At 43.7% G+C, this 5,932-nt stretch overlaps 1 long non-coding RNA gene across 1 annotated transcript; it reads right to left on the reverse strand.

Moving 5' to 3' along the window:
* Positions 1-1,466: 1,466 nt before the first annotated feature.
* Positions 1,467-3,881, reverse strand: LOC121827234 (uncharacterized). The gene is made up of 2 exons (XR_006069399.2): positions 3,645-3,881; positions 1,467-1,994 (listed from the first exon to the last, which is right to left on the reverse strand). It is a non-coding gene; the product is annotated as an uncharacterized LOC121827234 (long non-coding RNA).
* Between the last annotated feature and the right edge of the window lie 2,051 nt (positions 3,882-5,932).

A 5,932-nucleotide genomic window follows, 5' to 3' on the forward strand; every position in this document is an offset into this window, starting at 1 on the left:
CCCAGCAAACAACAGGGGGCTCCTTAGCAATTTGGAAAGGCTGCACACAAGCTAGCTCTACAAGGTAGCTCACTGGCAGTTCTGACCCATCCTGTTGTGCCCTGAGCCCCTGTGGATGCCTCAGCTCAGCCCTGTCCAGCAAATCCAGCCTCCAGCTGAGTCTGAGACCCACTCATTTCCAGGAAAAGAGAAGTGGCCCCTGGTAGGATGGATAGAGGGGCAACCGGACTCAAGGATCCCCAAATAGGTAGTGAGTGGGCAACTGGTGAGGGGGTGGGTGTGAGTTTGTGGAGACTGGCTTTTCTTAAAGGTACAGTCGTCCCTGCACAGCTTTAAATAGTAAGTAGCTCACCAAGTGGGAAAGGAAGCAGAGAGGAATCCCTGGTTTTCTCAGAGCTTGGAGAATGTGAAGCAGGGTGCAGGGGCCATTCGCAGAGGGCGAACAACAGAAAGCCCAAAGTCTCAGAAGTGTGGAAATGTTTGATCTGTTTCAAAGGCGAGCTCTGTATAAATAATGTGCTGTGCACGGTGGGAGTTGTCAAACCGCAAGCCTTGGAAGGGAAGTGAGCACTGAACGGGCCTCCAAAAATGTTAACGATATATGTTTATGCAAAGTCAACTTGTTATTATTGGCTGTGGTGGCGCAGAGCCTGGGGAGGTTCAGCTGTATTCTCTTCATGTTGTATTTTGTCCCCAACCCCCCAAGAGAAAGGAAAGAGAATTGGGGAGGATCTAAACACATCTTAGGAAGAGTGTACTGAGGCCCAGGGGAGATGGCTCCCTGGGAAAGGTGCTTGCCTCACAAGCCTGAATTTGGATTCCCTGCAACCACATAAGAAGTCAGGTAGAGTCTATGTATGTAGGGCATGGTGGGGGCCAGAGACTGGCTAGTCCTGAGGGTTTTCAGGAACCTGAGCCAATCCATGAGCTCAAGGTTCAGTCAGAGGCCCTATCTTAAAAACAAACAAGCAAACAGACAAATGAATGGTCAGGTGTAGAGCAATAGAGGGAGGAAGATGCCCAAAGAGGAAGAAACCACCTCATCTTCACATGCACACACGGGCAGGCATGGCTGCTGACACACAATGTGTACACACCACACACACAAGTGTGCACTTGATTCGGTAGGCATTGTGGGCCTGCTGTGCAGAGGTGTGGGGTAACCAGATGTCAGCCATCCAAGCTGCTCAGGTAGGGGACTCTAGGTGATTCACTTCCTTCAGGCTTCCCACGCCACCTCCTACAGATGAGGGCCGAGCTGTGGGATTAGCACTCTCAGTGCATGAGATGGGAGGCTGCCAGGAATGAGCAAAGAGGCGCTGTCAGTGTGAACGCATTTTTCTGTCCACTCTGAGCCTCCAAAATTTGACAGTGGGCACAAAACAACCTGGCTCTGCCCCAAGCACAAACACAAGGGGGCAAAGGGCAGGTGGCAAAGTGGTTCCAAAGGGGGGAGGGAGGTCTCCTACACTGCGTGAGTTTTTATTACTAGAAAATTAAATCCTACTGAGCAAATGCCAGGAAAATGATGAGGGGCTCAGCTGAGATCAGGAGGCTTGGCTGGGCAGGACTGAGCAGGGAGCTCAGCATCAGCAGCCTCACTCTCTGTGCATATCACGTCTAGGGTGACTGCCCAAAGCCCCCGCCAGGCCCCTCGATGCCAGTTTTGCAGAATTCCAGTTAAGCTCTGGCCTCTTGGTTTCAGCTAAAGGGATTGTGTGGAAGCGGGGATGAAAGGTTCCTGCTTGCACAATAGTCAATGCCTTGGAGGACGAAGGAGGAACACAGCCCGGGGGTGCCAGGCACAGCAGAAATGCTTCTTTCTTTTGCTTCTCAGGCTCCCAGGGCTGACCCAGGAAAGGCATGCCATGATGGAGGTGCAGGGCTGGAGCATGAGCTGGTCCAGAATTTAGATAGGCATGAGTTGAAGCTCATATTCTGTAGTCCAGGGATTGTGACAAGAGTTTAATTTCTCTAAGTCCCAATATCTTCACCTTTTTAGGAAAGATGATAAAGTATGAGATTATTATGGAAATGAAATGAAACCAGACACACACACAACACACATACACCATATATACACATGCACACATACACCACACCACACACACACATCACACACTCACACACACCACATACACACACCATATACACACACACTACACACACCACATATCCACACACTACACACACACCACACCATACACACACACTCACATATACCACATACACACATTCTACATATACACACCATATACACACACACTACACACACCACATATACACACACTACACACACACCACATATACACACACTCACACACACCACATACACACACACTCACACACACCACATACACACATTCCACATACACACACACACACTACACACACCACACACACACACTACACATACCACATATACACACACTACACACACCACATACACATACACTACACACACACACCACATACAAACACACTAAACACACACACCACATACAAACACACTAAACACACACACTATACACACATACACCACATACACACCACACACACACACACACACACACACACACACACACACACACAGAAGAACCTACTTCATAGTTGGTACTTTCTTTTCCTCTTTGTTTCCAATACCTCCTAAACAGTTGTGTTGCTGAGGGAAAATTATAAGATTAGAGGTTGGGAAATTAATCTTCCAGTCCTGGTTCAACTAGTAATATGCCATGTGATTTGGGACAAGCCACTTGGCATCTCTGGACTTCACTTTCCATCACTGGAAAATGGAAGTCGTGAATTAAATCACTCCTAAAGGTACCTTATAACTCTGAGTGTGAACATTAATTGCAATCGCTACTCTTAAGCTGTTGCCGTGTGCCCATGTGTCAAGGGATCCGGCACTGTCCTCATTTTACTAGTGAAGAAAAGGGAGTGTAGAAAGGTGTCCCAGATTGCACAGCTAATAAAAACATTTTTTCACTAATTGATGTAAAGCCCCGGGGTTCCTGGTTATTTATTAAACAGATAAAACCAAACCTGTCTACAGGTTCTAGGCCAGATTTAAACAGCTGTGAAGTTCAGGAAACAATCATCATTTGCAGTGCAAAGTGGGCCCCACAGAGGACAGGATCTCATTTCAGGGTGTCAGGAGGCGACTGAAAATGGTTGTTCTTGGGGGTTTCAGTCAGGGAGAGAGAGGGTGCTGTGCTGGAGGCCCAGAAGCCAGACAGATAGGCAGTTTTTAGGCAAATAAGCAACCAGTCCACGGTGAGGGTCAGCATACACTGCTAAACACAGGTTCACCCAGACAGACAAGCTGTGTGGATCACATCACTATGGAGGATGACATGTGGGAGAAAGTGCTGCACTCTGCTGCCTGCCGTGAGTCCTGAGGACCCAAGACTTAAGTCTGACTAGCATTTAGGGGACACTGGAAGAAATATCAAAGCATGGTGCTCATGAGCATGGAGTCAGGAGCTGGGCTAAGGAGAAGTGGCTAAGCTGTGTACCAGTTGTCTGTTTAATGGCAAATCACCCCAAAATTAAATAGCTTTAAATAACATAGGTGTATTATTTTATAATTTGTGGCTTCTCTGCGCTTGTAGAGGCTCCACATAACGGCAGCTGGACTCACTCACATGGCTACATTTAGTTGAGAGCTCAGCCTGGGCTAGAACGTAAAGGTGGCTTCACTCAAACATCTGTCAGTTGGTGCTGTCTCTCAGCTGGGACACATCGGTGTTCTTCCACCTGGCCTCCATCTCCATGTGGACAGCCAAGACATCCTGACATGGAAGGCAGCTTCCAAGAGGGACAAATATGAATCAGAGCAGTAACCAAAGATTCAGTTGCTTCTTTGTACCGCCAATGAAGAATCTGAAACTAAAATTTGAAAAGAAACAATACAATTAACAGTTCTAAGCATGAAATGCTCAGGTATAAGCTAAAAGCTCTAACATGTAGACAAAGAACTAAATGAATGGATACACCATGTTCATATATTGGAAAACACAATATTAATAATATAACAATTCTCCCCAATTGATCTGTAGACTTATGGACATCTAAACATTATCAAGAGCTCAAGTCTCACGGATACTTACGAGCCGATTCTGAAAAGAAAAGAGTAAGGAAAATATCCAAACCAACTTTGAGTTGCTGCTTAAATGAACTCTGATAATCCATACCATGAGACAACACCAAACAATAAAAATGAGCCAAAGAGTAAAATGCACAACAATCTGACTGATTGTAAAGGGCAGTCATTCCAAAGGAGAAAAGATAGACTCCCCATTTTATATACTGTATGACTCCATTTGTCATGCTCTCGTAGGCAAAAATAAAATCAATGCTATGTAACACTAGGTATAGTACACAGAATAGAGAAGAACAAAATAGATCAGAATAGATCTCCACACATGGCCAATTGATCTTGGCAAGGGTGAAAAGATAATTATATATATATATATATATATATATATATATATATATATATATATGTGTGTGTGTGTGTGTGTGTATACATATATATATATGGAGTTTCTAGCAAATGGACATGCACATTTTTATTAAAGTGAACTTTGACCTATGGCTTACTCCTTATGCAAAATTTAATAAAATGGTCTATATACTCAAAGTTAAAAAAATAAAATTGCAAAGCTCTTAGATAGGAAAAACATAGGTGAAAAGATTTGTGACTATAGATTATGCAAAGAACTTTTAATATAACAAATACACATTAAAGATAAACATTAAGCTGGATTTTAAATATTGTTTGCTCTGTTAAAGACATACTGTTCTTGGAAGAAAAACCTGTAGGCACACAAGATAAGTCAGTAGTTTCCAGGGTCTGTGGGCTGGCAGAGGGTTTCCCTACAACAGAGGTAAACATACGGGTATTTAAGGAGTAAGATGGCCATTTATATTCTGCTTGTGTTTATAGGTTAGCAACCCTATTTATATGCCCCAAGTCACAAAACTATACATAGAAAATACAAACTTTACTGTATTGAAATTTAACTATACAGCAAATACAATGCTAGACTTCGCTACATAAGGCTTCATCTCAAAAACACACATGTATACACACACACACACACACACACACACACACACGACAGAGAAAGAGAGAGACTTTAATATAAATGTCAAAAGTCAACAACAACAGCAAAAAGCTAGTTAATAGTCCTTCAAATCTAATAGTGACCAAATATTTATATTCAACCTACCAATTAATTGAAAAACTGACAAATTTCATATATATGTATATATATGTGTGTGTATATATATATACAATATATATAAATATATATATTTAAGCTTTGTAAATAATCCAAGTACTAAAAAGTGGGCATAGTTGATTGTAGTGGGTAGGACAGCCTTTCTAGAAAGCAACATGGTGCTGTGTCTCAAAAACCTTCCATGTTCTTACCCCTTGGAAAAAGAACGCCATTTGGATGAGCCAATTCTCATGAAATAATCAGAGATGCTAATGAGGGTCATTATCTTTTCTGCACAGCAATGCTGTCTCCCTCATCACCAGGATGGACGTGCAGCGAGTCTAGAATAAATGCTCGCAGCTATCTTGGTGGTGCTGACTTTCATCAAACATCTGCTTCCATCCAGGAACTTGGTAGGGAGAAGCACCTGCGTCCTGGCCTCCTTTGATCAGGATGCTGCCTTCTGTGCTGCGGTACTCAAGGACCAGTCTACACTCACTGTGAATGACAAAAATGACAGTTATATCCCAAGGTGTTAGCAAGTGACACCTTTGTCACCCCAGTGGAAAAGAACAGGGGTTCCTCAGCCACACTGAATCCTTTGTGAAAGCCAAACAAGAGAGACCAGTGGAAGGCAACCCCAGAGGGAGGGACTCAACTCCAGAGAATGCCAGGGGATTCAGGATGAGAATCAATTCTGCCTGAGC

This window comes from Peromyscus maniculatus, chromosome 2 (assembly GCF_049852395.1).
Source record: "Peromyscus maniculatus bairdii isolate BWxNUB_F1_BW_parent chromosome 2, HU_Pman_BW_mat_3.1, whole genome shotgun sequence".
NCBI lineage: Eukaryota > Metazoa > Chordata > Mammalia > Rodentia > Cricetidae > Peromyscus > Peromyscus maniculatus.